General features: G+C 40.3%; 1 protein-coding gene and 1 long non-coding RNA gene across 2 annotated transcripts in view; one reads left to right on the top strand and one right to left on the bottom strand.

Moving 5' to 3' along the window:
* The window catches only part of LOC126092046 (protein unc-80 homolog), a 1190994-nt gene that overhangs the window by 84663 nt on the left and 1084569 nt on the right, over positions 1-21762 (bottom strand). The window lies entirely within an intron of this gene.
* The window catches only part of LOC126092048 (uncharacterized), a 124475-nt gene that overhangs the window by 99101 nt on the left and 3612 nt on the right, over positions 1-21762 (top strand). The window lies entirely within an intron of this gene.

The raw sequence follows: 21762 nt of genomic DNA, 5'->3' as shown, positions 1-21762 counted from the left end.
CCTTAGTACATGGAACACTTATTGCACCCATTGTTCTGGGAGGAGTATGGCTATCCATTATTGATTTTACCCTGCACCTGATTCTTATTCTTCTGTGTTCCTTGCACTGGAGTAAATTTCTCTCTAATTAACATTTTCTTAGTTGTGAAGACATATATATGGCAAACACACACTAGTTCCAGTTTAAGGTGACGGGCTTGTGTGTGACAGGATACAAAAGTTTATCACATAGTATAAGAGCGTCAATTTTGACTACGTTAGATTAGATACAATGTTGGTGGCCCAGTAGTGAGGACATCCTTGAGTTATAAGCTGCCTGAAAAGAAAGAAAAGTGAAACATCCAGAAGGAGAGGAAGAAATGAAATGAAATTTCCTGGGTTGAGAGATAAGCAATGTTATTTCAGTGATTACAATATTGAGTCTAATTTACATAGAACTTGGAAGTATGAGTCCACTTTTCAGTATGATATTGCTCCCCTATGGCTTTGATGTATGTACTGTGTGGCATTTTCTAAACTTGGTCAATAAATGATTACATTCTGAGCTCTCATTCTATTATGCCATAAATCAATCCTCTGGATTTTATGAATGATTTGTGGTGAAATTAAACTGGCCACAGTTCATTCCAGAAGTTTTGTGCAATAGTTCACTTGTGTTGGGTTAATATTGATAAGTCAGAACCATGTATTCATATTACAACATTTATTTTGTAAACAGAGTTCTTTTGTGCAATGATAAGTCTGAACTATGTATTTGTACTTTAGTACCTCAATCGCGTGACAACATTATGAACCATCAGTGTCTATATCTACAAGACTACTCTAAAATTCACACTTAAGTGGCTTGCAGAGGGTTCACTGAACCACTTTCACTCAATTTCTCTAACATTTCACTCTCAATATGTGTACAGCAAAAATGAACACTTAAATTTTTATGTGTAAGATCTGAGTTCTCTTATTTTATTACCATGATCATTTTCCCTATGTACATGAATGTCGATAAAATATTTTGCATATAGAAGAAAAAGTTGGAGGTTGAAATTTCGTGAAAAGATATTGTTGCAATGAAAAACACTTTGTTTTAATGATGGCCACCTCAACTCATGTATCATACCTGTGATACAAATGAGCTGCCCTTCTTTGAACTTTTTGGAAGTGCTCTGTCAATCCTATCTGGTATGGATCCCATACTCCACAGTAGTACTCTAGCAGAGGATGAACAAGCATGGTGTAGGCAGTTTCTTTAGTGTCAATACAAATGCAACTAGTCAAGCCAACAGAGGAAAACACAACACATGTGACACGTTCGAGTGGCTGAGAACTGAGTACACATAACAGTGTGGCATGAAGTGAAAGCTAGGTCTGTAGTAGTTGAACTCAGTGTTAGAACTGCCTAACAAGGCCTATTGCCATTTTGCAGATAAATACTTGGATCAGTGCCTCTGCCCATGCATGTGCCCTCTGTGAAAATGTTGTGTACTATCCTGATCTGATACCCATTCCAACTTCTCTGTGTCCAACTTGATGTCTGCTGGCAGGGATACTAAATACCCCTCCCCTTAAAGGCCACATAGGACTGAAAATGATCCAGTTTAGCTGTGACCTCTGTCGCAGAACTGAAGAGGGCACAAGATTCCCTGGCAGTGTGTCGCTGCCCAAAGGAGACACTGCTGGTGAAGGTTGCTCTGCCAGAGGGGCAGCAGATTGCAAAGGGTGTGGCAACAGTTAGTCTACTGACAGGGGCAGGGGTGAGGACTGGGCATTGGTTCAAATTCTACAGGCTCCTCAGTGGGAGGTGCGGGAGCTAGCCCCACTGGCACTCTATTCTGCAGTTGGAGGTAGGACAGTGGATGACATAAGAGGGGTGGCAGTGGGGAAGCATGCTGCCACAAGAGGGAGAATCCCACCATAACAACATCATGACCAATCCTCTCACCTAGCTTGGAGTGGACTGCTGCCAGCGCCACGTTGCAACAACTGCAGGTCAAATGCACTGCATGGTCATACCCCGAGGTGATTTAAACCCACAAACCACCCACCAGAGTGTTGTTTCACCATGTATCAGCATTATCCTTAATTTATGAGCACAAGTGTAGATATGCCTCTAGTTTAAAGGATGTGAGGTTAGAAAAATTAAACATGAATATGTATTTCACAGTAGAATAAAACTGCTTGATGATGAGCACTATTTTAATTAATATTAGTTTTGACATAAATGAGCTTTTCCTTTGTGTATTAAATTAGTTGCACTGTCTATTGATGTGGTAGCAACCATATTAGAGTCAACAATTTCTTCCACAACTTGTTCTGCCATTTTAGCAAAACAAACAACTCTGTAATGATGTGTAAAATCTTTTCTCTCAAACGAATTTTTGTGTTGATTCCAAAACTGGTCTTCGATTTTCCAAGTGTGTAATATTTCGAAAGGTACAGAAAATTTAAAAGTATGATTAATATTTTATAGAGATCAATTCACCTGATGAAACTGGGTTACAGTTGCATGTGTAAAAAATCTTTTGTTCTCTAGTATTAGCTCAACGAACATTACTTTTCATTCAACTGATTTTCAATATTGCATCATAACAACTTTCTTTACTGCAGGACACAGTTTGGAATCAGCCAAATGGGCATTTTCCACATGGAACCTATTATCATATTATGACCTTCAGTTGTTATAGGTCCTCAGTTCATTGAAGTAAATTATGGGCTGATCAGTTTTACTGGTTTCAATGTTCGAAATATGGATTTCTTACAGGAATCCTAAAGCATGATTTCAGAAGGACTCTGTAGTATCTATGGAATCAGCAAGTAATGAGAAATGTTATTCTGTCATTATAAATATGTATTATCTATATAAAAAAAGAATATATGTAATATCAATTTAGCTTGAGTTCAAAAAGTCTTTTGTTAGGCACCATGACTGACTTTGCTTCAATTAACTGACAATCAATTATGAAAATAAATCACAAATGATTTGATTATGAAGGGTGTCATAATGCCGTTGTGTGTCTCCTGAGCCAAGATGACCAACAACAGTTATAATTGGTCCTTGATATCCTTTATATTGACAATGAGACAGAGTTGAGATACAAGCTCATCCCACAGATGGTCTACAAGGGGCAGACCTGGGGATTTTGTTGGCCATGGGAGTACCTCAATATCATACAGACAACTCATAAGAGATATGTGCCATTTGTGGACAAGCATTATCCCATTGAAAAATGGCATCACGATACTGTCACTTGAGGTATATAACATGATGATTTACTGTTTTGCGATCAAAGTTCCCTCAACCGCTAACAGGTGTGGTAATGGAACTGACAACTAGACTTCATTTTGTTATATTATACACTAATTAAAGCTGTGTTAAAAATCATTTGCTAAATATGATCTTAGGATAGTTGTTGCAATCAATAATCGATATTGAAATGGTATGTTCTTTGTAGTTATGACTGTGATCTTTGGTGTGCAGTGTGACTTCGACCACTTGACTTTTGGCCATAATCAAGTGTAGTTTTCAAGTTCTGGTAATAAATATGTGTCTTTTTTTAAACAAACTGTGGAAACCTGATTCATGATTTGGTTAGTCCAGTGATAATCGAAAACCTGCACTTTTTCTTGCACCCAGAGCAGAAAAAGAATCATTACTTAGACAATGAGGCCACATGGACAAAGGGTACTGAGCAGTATCAACAAAGGAGACATCATGGCCAGCTCTTCAAAGTAAATTACAGCCATTAGCTTATGTCCTTATGGAGATAACTTTTTCAGGGTAGTAGAGAGGGTCCATGATAACTGGGGGCTCTGTACCACGATTAAGACATTTATATGTACATTTATACGTACACAAGTCCAATCCCTTGACCAAGTCACGGGAGATAAGCAACAGCATGAAGTAGGGGATTGCCTGTAGGAGCAAGGTACAGTGGGGACTGTGTGTACCCTGGGACCACTACGGTAGCTGTGAAGGTCCTACAGGAACTCTGAAAAGTGACAGCTAACAGGGCTCTGGTGATGCTACAATAGGACCAGCAAGCGAGTAGTGGATTATGATTTCTGTTTTCAAAAATAGAACGGGCCCTGGAAAGGACGGATTTAATCAACAACAAACTGGCTATAAACAAGGACTAAGATTTGGAACATTAGATATACAAACACTGATTGGAAAGGTGGAGGATATGGTAGACACGATGGAAAGAAGGAAGTTAGACCTATTGGGGTTAGCTGAAACGAGATGGAAAGGAGAAGGAAGGAGAGAACTGAGGAAAGGCTACTGACTGTACTGGAGTGGAAATGAGGAGGGAAGGAGAAATGGAGTTGGAATAGTAGTAAGAGGTGGATTAAAAGAGGAAGTGAAGATAATAAGTGATGGGATGATGAAGACCAAAATATCACTCAAGGGGACAACCATAGAGGCAATACAAGTGTATGCACTGCAAGTAGGTTGCACTTCTGAGGAGAAGCAAGAGTTTGAAGAGGAAATGCAGAAACAGATGGGAAGGAAGAATATAATAGTAATGGGAGATTTAAACACACACATTGGAAGAGAAAGACAAGGCAGCAAAAGTGTGCTTGGACCAGAGAGTTGGGGTACCAAAATAAGGAAGGTAAAAGACTGTTGGAGTTAAGTCAAAGGAATGATTTGCTGGTTGGGAACTCTCGGTTCAGGAAAAGAGAGAGCCACAAGATTAGCTGGTACAGTCAAGGCTTAAAGAGAAAGTCAATAATTGACTACTTCCTGTACAATAGTGAGATGAATAGGGACATCACTGACATTAAGGTAATACCATCAGAGGCCTTGGATAGCAACCACCGTTTGCTGGTAATGAACCTGAGAGGGACTAAGGATAATAAATGGACAGAAAACCAGGAAAGATGTATAAGGGTATGGAAGTTGAAGGAGGAAGAAAGCAGGCTACAGTATCTACAAGTAGTCAAGGAAAGCATCCCAAAGGATGAACCACAAATGGTAGAAGAGAAATGGAGTTGATTCAAGGGAACATTAGTAAGTGCGGTGGAAGCAATATGTGGGAGGACAAGCAACAAAAAATAGATGGAAAGAAACACCAGGTGGAATGATAAAACAAAGGATATAGTACAGAAAAAGAATAGAGCCTTTAGGGTATGGTTCCAGAAGAGGACAGTAGAAACAAAAGAAGAGCATCAGGCAAGAAAGAAAGAAGCAAAAAGAGTAGTGGCAGAGGAAAGAAGAATGTGGATGGAACAGTGGACCAGAATGACGGAGGAAAATAGTGAAGGTTCAAAAAAGGTGTTATATGGGATGATTAAAAGTAAGAGGAAGAATGGTATGACAGATTATGCTCGAATGGTGAACAAAAGTGGTCAATAGGTAGAGAGTATGGAGGAACTCAAGATATGTGGAAGGAGTATTTTCAAGAAATCCTGAACCCGAATGGATACCTGGATGAGGAGGAACAAGCCAAGGAGAAAAAAGAGGAGGAACAGCAAATAGAAAAAGACCTTACATGGGGTGAAGTGGAAGAGACATTGGGCAAGATGAAGGGAGGGAAGTCACCAGGTCTGGATGAGCTAAGCGTAGAGATGGTGAGAGCAGCAGGAGAGGTGGGGATACAATGGCTATATCAAGTAATGAAAATTGTGTGGAGACAGAAGATGATTCCAGAAGACTGGAAGAAGAGAATAATTTTCCTGATCTTTAAGAAGGGAAATAGAAAAGAGTGCAAGAACTATTGGGGGATAACACTGATGAGTCATTGTGCAAAGATTTTTGAGAAAATTTTGGAAGCACGAATTCAGGCAAAATTAGAAGGAAGAATGAGAGAAGAGCAACATGGCTTCAGAACAGGAAGGTTCATGGTGGATCTAATTTTTGCTGTTAAGACAACTGCAGGAACAGCACTATGGACGGGGAATAGATCTACTAATGATCTTCCTGGACATTGAAAAAGAGTATGATAGTGTACATCGAAGCAAAGTGTGGAAAGCCCTGGAGAACAGAAGAGTAGCAAAACAGATTATTTGGAGGATAAGGGAAATGTACCATGCAAGTGTGAGCTGTGTGAAAGTGGTAGGAGAGAGATCAGCTTGGACTGAACAGGGGAATGGCTTGAGGCAGGGAAGTGCACTTTCACTTTTACTCCTCACTGTAGTGTTGGATGATATAATGAGTACAGTAGCACAAGTAATTGGTGAAAGGAAGATGAAAGCTGTGGTGTTTGCAGATGATCTGATGATTTGGGGGTTAAGGAGGAGGAAATACAAGAGCAGTTCGACATATGGGAATGAACAGTACAAGAATATAGGATGAAATTTAGTATAAGTAAGAATGAGATGATTATCACAACAAGAAAGAAGGAGAGAGGAGCAACTGGAATAACAATTGGTGGGGAATGATTGAGGAGAGTGGAGAGTTTCAAGTACCTAGGAAGCCTGATACAGGAAGATGGAGAAAATGACAGAGAAACAAATGAGTGGGGGAGAAAAGCAGAAACATTTTGGAAGAGTGTCAGAAGCCTGACATAGAGCAAGGATGTGCCCCAAATTAGAAAAAGGTTATATACCGGTCATACTATGTCCTGATCCTGGCACATGCATCAGAAACCTGGGTTATGAAAGGAAGAGAGAAAAGCAAAGTACAAGCTAGTGAGATGAAATTCTTGAGAAACTGTACTGAAGTGACTAAGATAGACATGTTAAGAAAGGAGAGGATCAGAGAGTTAATGAAGTGGAATCATTACAGGAAGAAACAGAGAAATCAAGGCTGAGATTGTACGGACACATTAAGAGCATGGAGGAGAAGAGGATACCCAGGAGGATACACGAGATTAAACTGGAAGAAAAGAGACCAAGTGGAAGATTGAGAGACAGATGGCTGAAAGGAGTATAGGAACATGTCTAGCCAGAGGCTGGAAACCGATCCCCCCCCCCCCCCCCCAAAAAAAAAAGAAAAAAAAATCTTGTCTCATAACCACATGGTGCAAAGAAGTGCAATACATGGAAGTAAAGGAAGATGAAACAAAATGGTAAAGTGGAGTGACCCACTGAAAAGATAAGTACATTTGTGTAGTGCTTTTTATTCCTTTTATTATTTTGTTTGTGAAATTTTACAAAAATAACCATTGTATAAAAGCAAAGTAGTGCTGAATCCAAGCAGAATTGTGAAAATTTGTTACTCTCTGGGAACTTAGACATGCCAATGAAAACAGAAGACAAGTCATTCAAAGAAGCAGAGTCCGCAGCTTGTGGTCGTGCGGTAGCGTTCTCACTTTCCGCGCCCGGGTTCCCGGGTTCAGTTCCCGGCGGGGTCAGGGATTTTCTCTGCCTCGTGATGACTGGGTGTTTTGTGATGTCCTTAAGTTAGTTAGGTTTAAGTAGTTCTAAGTTCTAGGGGACTGATGACCATAGATGTTAAGTCCCATAGTGCTCAGACCCATTTGTAAAAGAAGCAGATCAAAGTCTTAATTCATCAGAATGGGAGATGACAGACATAAAATCAATGTTACAAATGATGATCAATTGTTAGCTTTAAATCAAACAGTTGCAGCATGCTTACAAGCAAATGAGGAACAGTTACAAAACATGAACCAGAAAGTATTGCATCTCGAGGGAGTGATGAACAAAAAACTGACAATGTCTTACTTTGCAGTAATAAACTGCATATCCAAGATAGACAAGAAACTTAGCAGGGCCAAAACAAAGATTTTGGCAGTAGAATCTAAAGTGGGAGACGTAAATCTGTAAAAAATGACATGATCACAGACAGAGAGAAAAATGTGTTTTGTTAATGTTAATGGACAAATAGATACAGTTTGTGCAAATGTAAAAGCTATGGCTGCAGGTCTTGAAACTAGAGTAGATTTAAAACTAACTGTTGTGAATGATAAAGTGGAAACAGTCAAGAACACTGTAAAACTCCACAAGGTTGAAACTAAGACAAATGTTAGTGAGCTAAAAAGTAAAATATCAGAGTTAAACCATATGTTTGTAATACTTAGCAATGATGTAGCTAACAAATTTTTTTCTATGAAAACATGTACCTTATTAGCCAATATTCCAGTAAAAAACTTTTCTAATGAGTGTAGTTTGCATCCTGTCACCTTTCTACAGAGTTGTAGGGACAACTTTTTGGCTAATATGAGTGAAAGATTGAAAATTAAGTTTGTGAAAAAATTTTTGGAGGGGTATCTTTGTCATGGGCCAATCAAAATTTTTCTATGGACATGTCTTATGCAGAATTTGAAATAGAGTTCTAAAAACAGTTCTGGTCTGAAACTGAACAAGCCACGATAAAGAGCTTGTTCCTGAATGGACTAAATTACAGGGAAACACAGGGGACTATGAAACAATTTTGTAAAAGTCAATTGAGGAAACTTGTGTATTTGAGTAAGCTCTTTAGATTGATGCTTTAAAGAGAAGGTTGCCAATTGATTTACAATGGGATGTAGTTTATGGACCAGATGACAACATTGAACAATTTCTAAACTATGTGGACAAACTGGACACAATTATAGACAAAGTGGGGAAACCAAAAGACTATTTCAATCACACACAGAGAGGTGGGGATCATTGTTGGGGAAATACTAATTTTAACAGAAGGAAAAACAGTAGGTCTAACAACCAGACTTTTCATCATAGGGAACAAAATAGTCACAATAACAACTTCGATTCAAAGGAAAACCATAATTTCTATTCAAGAGGACAATCTGGGAACAGTTTCAACAGAAGTAATAACAGGGAACTGAATATCAAGAGCTCAGATGGAAACCCAGTTCTAAGCAAAGAAGGGAAAGTAGAAAGGTGGAAGGAGTATATAGAGGGTCTATACAAGGGCAATGTTCTTCAGGACAATATTATGGAAATGGAAGAGGATGTAGATGAAGATGAAATGGGAGATACGATACTGCATGAAGAGTTTGACAGAGCACTGAAAGACCTGAGTCGAAACAAGGCCCCGGGAGTAGACAACATGCCATTAGAACTACTGACAGCCTTGGGTGAGCCAGTTCTGACAAAACTCTACCATCTGGTGAGCAAGATGTGTGAGACAGGCGAAATATCCTCAGACTTCAAGAAGAATATAATAATTTCAATCCCAAAGACAGCAGGTTTTGACAGATGTGACAATTACCGAACTATCAGTTTAATAAGTCACAGCTGCAAAATACTAACACAAATTCTTTACAGACGAAAGGAAAAACTGGTAGAAGCCGACCTCGGGGAAGATCAGTTTGGATTCCGTAGAAATGTTGGAACACTTGAGGTAATACTGACCTTACGACTTATCTTAGAAGAAAGATTAAGGAAAGGCAAACCTACATTTCTAGCATTTGTAGACTTAGAGAAAGCTTTTGACAATGTTGACTGGAATACTCTCTTTCAAATTCTAAAGGGGGCAGGGGTAAAATACAGGGAGCGAAAGGCTATTTACAGTTTGTGCAGAAACCAGATGGCAGTTATAAGAGTCGAGGGGCATGAAAGGGAAGCAGTGGTTGTGAAGGGAGTGAGACAGGGTTGTAGCCTCTCCCTGATGTTATTCAATCTGTATATTGAGCAAGCAGTAAAGGAAACAAAAGAAAAATTCGGGGAAGGTATTAAAATCCATGGAGAAGAAATAAAAACTTTGAGGTTCGCCGATGACATTGTAATTCTGACAGAGACAGCAAAGGACTTGGAAGAGCAGTTGAACGGAATGGACAGTGTCTTGAAAGGAGGATATAAGATGAACATCAACAAAAGCAAAACAAGGATAATGGAATGTAGTCGAATTAAGTTGCGTGATGCTGAGGGAATTAGATTAGGAAATGAGACACTTAAAATAGTAAAGGAGTTTTGCTATTTGGGGAGCAAAATAACTGATGATGGTCGAAGTAAAGAGGATATAAAATATAGACTGGCAATGGCAAGGAAAGTGTTTCTGAAGAAGAGAAATTTGTTAATATCGAATATAGATTTAAGTGCCAGGAAGTCGTTTCTGAAAGTATTTGTATGGAGTGTAGCCATGTATGGAAGTGAAACATGGACGATAAATAGTTTGGACAAGAAGAGAATAGAAGCTTTCGAAATGTGGTGCTACAGGAGAATGCTGAAGACTAGATGGGTAGATCACATAACTAATGAGGAGGTATTAAATAGAATTGGGGAGAAGAGAAGTTTGTGGCACAACTCGACTAAAAGAAGGGACCGGTTGGTAGAACATGTTCTGAGGCATCAAGGGATCACAAATTTAGCATTGGAGGGCAGCATGGAGGGTAAAAACATAGAGGGAGACCAAGAGATGAATACATTAAGCAGATTCATAAGGATGTAGGTCGCAGTAAGTACTGGGAGATGAAGAAGCTCGCACAGGATAGAGTAGCATGAGGAGAGCTGCATCAAACCAGTCTCAGAACTGAAGACCACAACAACAACAACAATAACAGGGGGTTTGTAAACAGGAATTGGTGAGAACATAGTGACATCAGGAGTGAAAATGCTATGGGAAGTCATGAAGTTAAGAACTAGCATGCACTCCATTGTTGGTCCAATAACAGTGACTACACTGAACCAAAAGATACATCTGAAGTAACGAGTAGAATGTGTACTACCCTGTAAACACAGTATCTGTTAAGAATGAACAAATTGGTTGCAATAAAGAGCCAGAGGAAGTAATTGACTTAGTTGAATTTTTTAAATGGGCAGAAATTTGTAGTTTGTCAGAGGACCAGCAGGTTAACGATTTACACAATTGAGGAACTGAAGCACTGATGAGGGAACAAGGTGAGCAAATTGTGGACACTGATTTAATGAGCAAAGAATTAAAAACACTTGGGTGTGAAAGCAATGTTGTAAGTTTTCAGGAGAGAGAGGTTGATGTTTGTAGTATTTGGGAAAATGAAGATTTAATGGTACTTGATGATGGTGAGAAATATTTTGTTTGTTTGAAAGACAAAATGGAAGCACTAGGCGTTGTGGGAGTAACTGATATGCATGTTGTAGATATACCCAAGGATGTTGTTAACAATTTAAATGGTGTTAATGTCAGTGTCACAACCAATAGGTTCTGTAATCCAACATCTTATGAGGATCATGTATAGATGATAAAAGATTCTCTGAACAGTAAAACTGACTGTGCAAGTAGGCTACCATTTGCAATGAACAAAGGTGAATGATTTCTTTATAATATGTGGCAAAATAGTGGTGCAATTAGAAATGATAGCAATTTTAGAAAAATAATTCTTAACATGACCCAAATTTTATATCCTGATTGGTGGCAAAATACAAACATATTATTGTTGAACAACTGAAGGATAAATACCTTAGTGACAAACAATGTTACACTGATGAAAATGTTTGGATTAACGAAATTATCAATGCAAGTGACCGTGTTAATGATGTGTATGTTATTGTAATGACAGTAGATAATAAAGGTGACAGTAATATAGGTAAATGTAATTCAGGAAGTCATTCTTTTAGTGAAATTGAAAATGATTTGTTGTATAAATATGTTCCATATGAAAAAGGTGATGACATATATAGTCCATTCATTAAAGTAAAAGTTGGTGCCTGGGAAGGCAAGAGCCTTATAGACACAGGGAGTCAAGTGTCAGGAATATCTGAAATACTAAGCAAAAAGCTGAAGTGCGAGAAAGACTAAATTGAAATGCCAGTCACTGGGGTAAAAATAAGAAGTGCTACAGGAAATCATACTAAAACAGTGAAAAGTCAAACTTTGTTATCTTTTATAATTGAAGGACTCACATTTATGCATGGATGCCTAATTATACCAAGACTCGGTGAGGACTGTAGCCTTAGGATGTCGTAGATTAGGACTGTAGATGCAAGATTTGACTGGGGAGTACAAAAACTTATCATAACAACACCAAACTGGGGGGGGGGGGGGATTTCCACTAAGTTTGTCAGATCAAATACAGTTTTGTGTAATGATATATTTAATACTTGAAGTAGATTTCAAAACACTTGTAAACACTAAGATTTCAGAAGCTAGTGGTCTAAATGATGGGCAAAAACAGGAACTAGTGTTTGTTACTGGAACACAGAGATGTCTTTAGCAACATTCCAGTGAAAGTTAGGGGTTACCAACATTCCAGGGAAAGTTAGAGGTTACCAATGCACTTTGCTAGTGAGACACCATGATCCATTTTTCATAAAACTGTATGGTATGCCCATTGCACGTACAGCAGTTGAGAAAGAATGACATAAGATGGCAGTGTGTGGCATTATTGAAAGGACTATCAGTGCTTATAATAACCCACTGGTAATTTTGTCAAAGAGAGATGGGGGTGTAAGAATAGTTCTTGACTCCAGGCCGTTAAATAAGATCTTATACAGGGAAACAGACCACCCTAAAAACATCGATAACCTGTTGCACAAGTTCAAGGATATAAAATTAATGTCAAGTCTAGACTTAACCTCAGGTTTTCACCAAGTACCCCTGGCACCCAACTCTAGGAAACACACTGATTTTCTATACAATGGTCATTGCTATTAGTATTGTGTAGTCCCTTTTGGCTTAAATGCATTAGTGGCAGAATTCATTAGAGCTGTAGACCATGTGCTTGGGCAGGAACTTGTATCCGAATTAGTGATTTATGTACATGACATTTTAGTAACTGGACAAGATTGGAATGAGCATGTTGGGCTTTTAAGACAGGTGTGTGATAAACTTAGAAGAGGGGGAATGACACTAAAACTAGAAAAGTGTAAATTTGCAGTACCTGAGTTTCAATTTTTGGGATACGCCATAACAGAAAAAGGAATTTTGGCAGATCCAGACAACATTAAAGCTATTTCAGAGTTTCCTATACCCCATAACAGAAAACAACTGAAATCATTTTATGGGCTATGTGGATTCTACAGAAAATTTGTAACTAAACAAAGCTTAATTGCACCCTGTCTAAGTAACTTATTAAAGAAGGACATTGTTTGGATATGGAGTAAAGATTGTCAAGACGCTTTTGACAAAATAAAAAAAAAGAACTGAATAACCAGAACCTGCTACAAAGGCCAGAATTCAATATACCTTTCTGTTTACATGCTGACAGTAGTGATTATGGGTTAGGTGCCAAATTATTTCAAGAAAAAGAAGTCAATGGGCAGACAGTTCATTCTACAATTGCATTTTCAAGCAGAATGTTATTGAAGTGTGAAAAAAACTATACAGTCACAGAAAAACAGTTATTAGCCATGCAGTGGTCAGTTTCAAAATTCAGGACCTACTTACCTGGACATAAGGTAATAGTGTACTCTGATCATAAAGTCTTAAGCTATTTACAGGAATGCCAGCTCTATCGTGATAGGCTTACAAGATGGTCATTGTATTTACAACAATTCAACTTTGAAATTAAATATATTAAAGGCATTGACAACATAGTTGCAGGTGCTCTATCAAGGCTACCAGCAGGAGGGGAAACAGAAATTTTTGATCAGAATGAAGAAAAACAGTTTAAAATGAGGTATATTAAAGGGGTCACAGATGAAAAAGTTGTTAGATCATTGTGTGATAAAATCATGAGGAGCCAGAACCGTTATACAAATTGGAAATTAATAAAGAGCTGTTTAAGAAAAAAGAGCAATGAAAAACTAGACAAGTACTATAAAATGTTTAAGGGTACTCTATTTAGGAGAACTGATGAAGACTCAGACAGTTGGAAACTATGCTGGCTTGAAGATTAAGCTGAGAGGTTAATTAGGTATACACATGAGAGCTATGGTCATTGTGGCATTCAGAAATGTATGCAGAAATTACAAGAAAATATCTACTTCTACAATATGGCCAAGAAAGTTAGAAAAGAATTGTCAACTTATGATAAGTGCCAACGAGTCAAAGTAAGTAACAGAAAATGTCAAGGTGAAATTCAAAACATTACTCCTGCACAACCTCTAGACTTAGTCACTGTTGATTTCTATGGGCCTCTTCCAAGGAATAGGAGTGGTCACTGCTACAGTTTTGTCATGGTGGATGTATTTTCTAAACTAATCAAGCATGTCCTGTCAGAAAAGCCACAGTTAAAGAGAAAGTTACAAAAGTTGAAAAACACTATTTCTTGAACATCGGGAAACCAAAAGTGATCTTGTCGGATAACAGTTTGCAGTTTTTGTCAAAAGTCTGAAAAGACTTTGTTGATAAATCAGAAATCAAACATGTTCAAATATCTGTTTATAATCTGTCATTAAACCCAGCTGCGAAGTATATGCGTGAGATTGGTCTTTTATGTTGTACATATTGCAGTCATAAACATCCTACATGGTATGACCATGTATGAGACTTTGAAGATGTCATGAACAGCTTGCAACATACTTCCACAGGATTTTCACCTTATTAAATTATGTTTCATCTAAAACTAGACAACATTATCACTGAACTCGTAGAATATCCACCATGTACAATGACGACTATGCGTGAATGTGAAGCCATAGTCAAAGAAACCATGATAAAACAGGAGGAAATTTGAAAAAGACAACATGATAGCAAGATTAAGACAACCAAGTTTAAAGTTGGAGATTATATTTTAGTAAAATCACATGAGAAATCAAAAATGGTAACTTCTGAAATAAAGAAATTCTTTGATATCTACATGTGTCCATTTGAGATTGTGGAGAATCCACATCCTAATGCACACCGGTTGGTGTATGCTAAATCCAGGAAAGTTCTCAGACTAAGGAATATTGTTTTGTTGAAATAGTATAAACAAAAGGGGTAATACTATTCTGACAAAGTTCAAAGGTGACTCAACAAAAGTTTTTAACTGGATGTTATGAAATGTTGTGTATAAAAATTGACCGATTTTAGTACAGTTTTATGTCCTTGAAAATGTTTATTTTTGTTTAAAAAGTATTTGCTGTATGAAATGTTTGCAATAAATTTTCTTTGTGTAATATGGTTATCCTGTTAGTTCTTGATATTTCTCTATGTTTATGCAATTTGAATGATATTTGATAATGTGTATAATTTTAGCTTGTGTAACATTCTCACACCACACTCACTGAGGCATCATATAAAATGTAAAACACTTATCAGTGCTAAATCTGTTTTGCAACAATTAACAGTTTTTAATTTTTTTTTTTAATCTTAAAGGCAGAGTCCTAATTACCTAAGTTGTTGAAATGTCCAAATAAACAAGGAGGGGGACCATGGACTTGCTTAAGTACAAGCAGAAATCATACCTATTACGGGAGGTCAGCTAAGTGCAGATGGACAATGTGGGACATTACTGTGAGTAGTGAGTAAAGTGGTGAACAAACGAAGGTAAGACAAACCAATAGTCAAGTTACAATCTTTCAACAGTTTAATGTGCAGTGCTACCACATTATGGAGTCATCTAAGTGAAAATTGTAAATCTTCTTTTGTACTTCATTTATCTTAAAATTAACAATTGTATGTTTTCCTTTACTTTGAGCAACACAATTTCAGTGTTAAACCTAATGTCATCCCCACTGCTATGGGCGGAAAGTTAGCAAAATTCAAAGAAAACAGTCCTATTAAAATTTTTAATTTATTTAAAATCATATTCTTGGCAGTTCCATTATTCTGGTGTCAGAATTTGTAATGGAACTGACAAACAGACTTCATTTTGTTACTTTACACACTAATTAAAGTTGTGTTAAAAAGCATTCGCTTAATATGATATTAGGACAGGTGTTGTGATCAATAATCGATATTGAAATTGTATGTTCTCTGTAGCTATGACCATGATCTTTGGTGTGCAGCGTGACTTCGGTCACTTGACTTTTGGCCGTGGTTGAGTGTAGTCGTTTTCAAGTTCTGGTAATAAATATGTGTTTTTTTTTAAACAAACCATGGAATCCTACATCTCGGCCAGCTCTACAAAGTAAATTACATCCATTAGCCACACCGTAATGATGTCCTTATGGAGATAACTTTTGCAGCGTAGTAGAGTGGGTCCATGATAGTGTGACCTGAAGTTATTTATACCTGATGGCTCCCCACATCATGGTGTCAGAAGTAACATTGCTGTTCCCCCGCAAAACAAGACATTTCTCTAGGTCACCATACTCGCCAATGGTGGTCATCGAGGGTGGTTCAGAGTGGCAATTAATTGCTGAACACAAGTGTGATGTCACTCATAGCAGTCCATGTTCCCTGTCATGGTGCTACTCCAAACGCCGTTTTTCGTATTGTGTTGCTGATGGCAGTCTGCCGACTGCTAGACACCAATCCGTGGTGTGGAATGACACAGAATGTTGGAGGAAGTCCATTACTTGTTCTTAGATGGCAGAAGCAGATATGAAGGGATTATGAGGTGCTTGTCCTTTGTGGTGGCCAGAAGTTGTCAGGGAACATATGCTCTCACATTCCCTTGCAATCAAACACTGGGCCACTGCCACATCTGAATGCCCCACAATGAGGCCCATTTCAAACTCTGTCAGGTTATGATAATGCTATCTCCTAGGGGTACACGGGATCTCCGCATCCTTCACAGTGATCACTCATCATCTGACACTGTCCATACCCCTTGCACACCCCATCTGGCCTGGTAAAAAAAAACTAAACATGAGTAATAGCAATGCACTCCAGCAGCCATTCTATCTGTCACAGAGAATTGACATTCAAGTAATTTACACCCCCCCCCCCCCCCCCAGTAATTCAGTAATTTACACACCCACCAATGAAGTTACATTTACATCTGACCATGTCTTCTGGGTGCTTCACTTTTTTTGTCAGGCAGTTGAAGGATAGTTCAAAGACTGACTTATATATTCCAACAAATATTTCAAGAGAACTAGTTTTTACTTATGTTTATGAAACTAAGGAAATTTACTTTTTTCATTAATGACATCCAACATGCAGTCTGTTCATGCCCATTGTCCTGGAAGTGTCAATCCCAGTATATTACAGAATAGCTTCTGCAGAGTTTGGAATGGCTCAGAAGAAGCCTTTGAAATGCTGAGTCAGTCCATGGGATGTGCTTAGTTAGCAAAACTGGTAACATGCCGCCTTCTAAAGAAATGATCTGGGTTCAATTCTCAGTGTGGCACATAGTAGAAATTTGTAACTTAGTACTAAATGAGATTTAGCTTGTTATCAGACAGGTACTAAAATCATAACAAAATGTAATCTTTCAAACAGCCTTCAAGATAAAGGACATTACACATATCAACAACAATTAAAGGTGATGTGGAATACACACCAACCAAATTAGGTTATACAAATGATGTAAATCTGAGCACACCCTGAGTGCAAAGTATATATTAGATAATCTATGTGTATTTCATAAGCCATTTGTTTTATGACAATAAGTAATATAATTTCCACATGATGTTATGCAAATCATGAATGAAGTTGTGGCATAGAGCGCCATAAATATCGATATTTGTTCAGTGCGTAAGTGTGCTATTTCTGAGGAGAGGGCTTTGGGCAGGATGTTGGACGCTAACGGCAGTTAGCCTCCGGACTTGTATCTGTGTAGAAGCTAAGTGTGAATAAATCTGTATCTGAGAGAATTCTAGTTGTTTACCTACGACTATTTCATATCTCCTCACTGGTGACCCCGTTTTTTGTGTAATACGCGTCCGAGTTACCACCCGAAGGTTATTTATGCGCCTACCGCGTCGGGTTTCTCCGCGATCGCGAGGGCCTTTGTTCAGCTCCAGACAATGGCCTTTCAGCACTCACCGCCGCCCGGATTTCAGCAACATCTCTCCAGCACTCCTGCCATCGTAGTGGACATGCCGCAAGAATCTTAGGAATCCTTCAGCCAGAACATGCAGTGGAATTCATCAAGTGCCACCAGTTTCTTCCAACTGCCAACGGTTGTGGACTCTGGCTTTGTTAGCCTAGACCTTCCCACGTGTTCTCCACAGAGTGTTGGTCGGAACATTCCTACTCCTGTGTCGAACGCACAATTCAATACAGTTCATGGCGTTGAGTGAGGTTTTGCTACTTTGGAAAATCCAGTAGTAAATTCAAACTCGAATCAGTTCCCACCACGTGTGTATTCTTCCGCGCCGGCTAGTCAACAGGTGTTCAATGCTCGCCAAACAGCAAATATCACACCGAGTGTGCATCCTAGTGGACGTGTGTGGGATCCTTGTGTTGCTTCTAATCAAGTCAACAATTCTGTGCTGGACAGTAATTACTCCGACATCTACTACCAGCCCCACCACTCACGGTTGAGTGAATACTGCATGCATAACGGACATTCACCGGCGCACTTAAGTACTTGTGGCTTCTCTCCGAGCTACCACGTCAATGAGAATGCACATTTTGACTACGATCCTCACACCGTTCGAGCATCAGTCGCTTCTCAGGGCCCCCCCCCCCCCCGGCGTCAAGTGAATTTCGCGATTCCCGCATTACGGGACGCCAATAATTCAGACTCGCTATCTTCTGCATGCTCTACTTCCGTCCGAAGTAATAGGCGCACCTCCACAGTGACTGCAGTGCCGAATCTGCTGAAACTACCAGACTTCAAACCCACTCACCCGGAGTTCTGGTTTAACCTGGTTGAGCAAACATTCAATGTCTGTGCTTTGGACAACGACGCACGCTTCGCCTGCCTCATGAACTATCTTCACGACCACGTCGATTTAATTTACGATCTGGTCAAAGCACCCCCCCCCCTAGCAGGGAAGTATGCTGTGGCGAAACAGATGATACTGGAGCGCATCTCTAAAACCAGGAGAGAAAATGTGCGACAGCTCATCTACGAAGAGCGTCTCGGCGACAGGTCTCCGTCCCAGCTGTGGCGGTGCATCCGTCTTCTCGTTGATGAGCAAGTTATGCCTGATGACACGCTTGCAGAAATCTGGACTGAAAAGCTGCCTTTGCCTGTCCAGACTGCAATCTCTGCGTATGAAGATAGGCCAGTAAATGAACGTTTACGCGCTGCCGACAGAGCATACTCCGCCAGGCAACTTGAGCTCTGTGCACTGCATTCTGGACGTGACCGCACTAAGACGCTTTCTGACGCCACGCCCTTGTCTGGTGCTGCTAATAACAAGTTCGTTAAACTAGCCACCCTGCCTGCACCTTCAACTCCCTGCAACGACAGTGCATCGGCCTCTGTGGAAGACTCTGGGGCACATACTCCGCCACCTAGCAACTACCCACAGGAGCACAGGCCCGCCCAACCTTACTGTTTCTTCCACGCGAGATTCGGGGAGCAAGCTCACAAATGCCAGTCACCGTGTTCTTAAACAAACTCCACCTGCAGGTAGGCTACAGTGCCACCTCCTGCGATGTAAACAACGGGCACCATCCCACGTTGCACTCCGTTTCGGACAACAACAGTAAGTGTGGTCGAGTCTATGTTCGCGATTTACGATCAGGTGTATGTTTTCTGGTAGACACTGGCGCAGACGTCTCTTTGCTGCTGGTTCGCCTAGCAACCAATAAAGTGCAACCATACAAAACAGTACTTCGTGCAGTGAACTTGTCTATCCTACAGTGTTCAGGTTCCACTTTGTATACAGTGAAACTTTCGCCCGAGTGTAAGCTGGAGTGAACGTTTCTAGTGTCAACAATTGAAGAACCTATTCTCGGAATTGATTTCCTCAAGCACTATCAGTTGTCACTAGATTTTGTGCAAAATACTGTGTTTTAGCCCCCCCCCCCCCCCCCCCCCTTAACAAACATATTCCTTTCTTTCGCTCCGCCGAGTAACAGTTCAGCTAACGCCAAACATGTGTGCTGTGCTAAGAAGTGTGTAAACCTATCCTTGGAGCTGCAATCTTGGACAAACAAGTGGCTAGTGGAGTGCGCCAAGTCTTCGAAGTTGCGGATGGAACGTACGGAAATGCTGCTGCATCTCCGCAACATACACCACGAGTTGGCCTCCACACAACAACACCTCACGGCACTACAAGCAGACGACTCGTCGGCTACAGACAAGGTCAGTCCGTGCCAATCTGGTGTTCCCGTGACTACGCACGTTAACAACAGAACTCTGTAAACTGTGTCAGCACCCCCTTTTGTAATGATAGTGTATGCCTGAGTGCTCATGCTCCTTGCATTCTGAATAGACAATTAACTTGCCAAGCTCGTGTCAATGAACTACGGCCATCTGCTGTTCGGCCACGCCCACTCATGCCTACAGTGCTCGTAGCAGCATGGCCCGCTACCAAGAACCAGTGTACCAACCTCGCCCATGTTAACAAGCGTGCGGCCTTTACGCAGCCTACGAGTGGTTGGCACACCTGTACTTCCGTGCCCTCAGTGCCACAGCTTTGCCTGTCCGCGACTGCCTGCTCCGCTTCACGGACATCTGACTGTCGTGCCGCGCCACGTATTGCAGTGGTCACTAATGGCACAGTTCATCGGTTACGTCTAACTGATGGGCCGCCCATATCGCAACGCCCACGCCGCCTCAAGCCGGAATTTATGAAAATTGCAAAAGAACAATTGGATGATCTATTACAAAAGGGAATAACTGAACCTTCTTCCAGTTGCTGGGCTAGTCTTATCCTGTTTGACCAAAAGAAAGACGGTACTTGCCGTATGGTCGGAGACTATAGGCGTTTAAATGCCTGCACCATCATTGATAAATATCCCGTCCCACACATTGCAGACTTCAATCATGCGCTCGCAGGCGCAAAGTACTTCTCTGTTTTGGACTGTAAGCACGCATTTCATCAGATTCCTATGGCTCCGGAGGATATTGAAAAGACTGCCATAACCACTCCCTTCCGGCTGTTCCAATACAAATTTATGCCGTTTGGGTTGAAAAACGCCCCCCAAACATGGCAGTGTTTCATCAATCAAACTTTATCACATATAGACTTTTGTTTCGTATACATGAATGGCATATTGATTTTTGATTCTACTTTGGAACAGAGTGAGGAGCGTGTTCAAGTCGTGACAGATATTTTAGCAGTCGCTGGTATTGAACTGAACAATAAAAAGACTCAATTGCACCAGTCATCCGTCACATTCCTAAGTTATGTTGTGTAATCGGACGTTCTGACACCACCGCAGGACAAGATCAAGCCTGTTCTCAAGATGCTATGCCCTCAGACCTATAGGGAATTACGCAGGTTCATCGGAACAGTTAATTATTACCGAAAACATTTGCCAGCTGCTTCTGCGGTGCAGGCTCCTCTCACAGATGCTCTTGCTGGCCCACAAATTTCTGGCACCCGCCAGGTACCATGGACACCAGACATGGACAAGGCATTTAACGAACTCAAACAGCTGTTGGACTCCGCTGTCACTATTGCTCACCCACGTGCGGACGCCACAATGTTTATCACTACTGACGCTAGTGACAATGCTATCGGCGCAGTACTGAGTCAGACATACAACGATGTTATGACCCCCCTGCAGTTTTTCTCAAAAAAAGCTAAACAACGCGCAGAAACGGGCGCTGATAACCACGCAGTTGAACGCCCCACAAACCAAACATCATCACTCAACGCGCAGAAGAAATACTCAGCATTCGACAGAGAATTACTTGCAGTTTACGAGGCCATAAGACACTTCAGAACTGATGTTGAGGGACGAGATTTCTATGTGCTCACTGATCACAAGCCGTTGGCTCCTGCCATAAAAAATCCTGCGGCTGATCCGCCCCCACGACACTTTCGTCACATCGATTACATCTTGCAATTTACAAATGACATTCGCTACATCTGAGGAGCGGACAATGTGGTTGCTGATTTTCTCTCACGTGTTGGTGCTGTCACAACCTTAATTGACCTAACGGACCTACCTTGGTTGCAATCGGCAGACCCCGATACCATACAGTTAATTTCGGACCACAGCTCCTCTCTCCAACGGTACCCTCTACTTTCCCTGGCATATCTGACTTAAAGTGGTGTGATGAA

Source organism: Schistocerca cancellata, chromosome 7 (genome assembly GCF_023864275.1).
Source record: "Schistocerca cancellata isolate TAMUIC-IGC-003103 chromosome 7, iqSchCanc2.1, whole genome shotgun sequence".
Taxonomy (NCBI): domain Eukaryota; kingdom Metazoa; phylum Arthropoda; class Insecta; order Orthoptera; family Acrididae; genus Schistocerca; species Schistocerca cancellata.
Note: the sequence above shows the minus strand (reverse complement) of the source record. Positions and strands in the feature narration are given on the sequence as shown.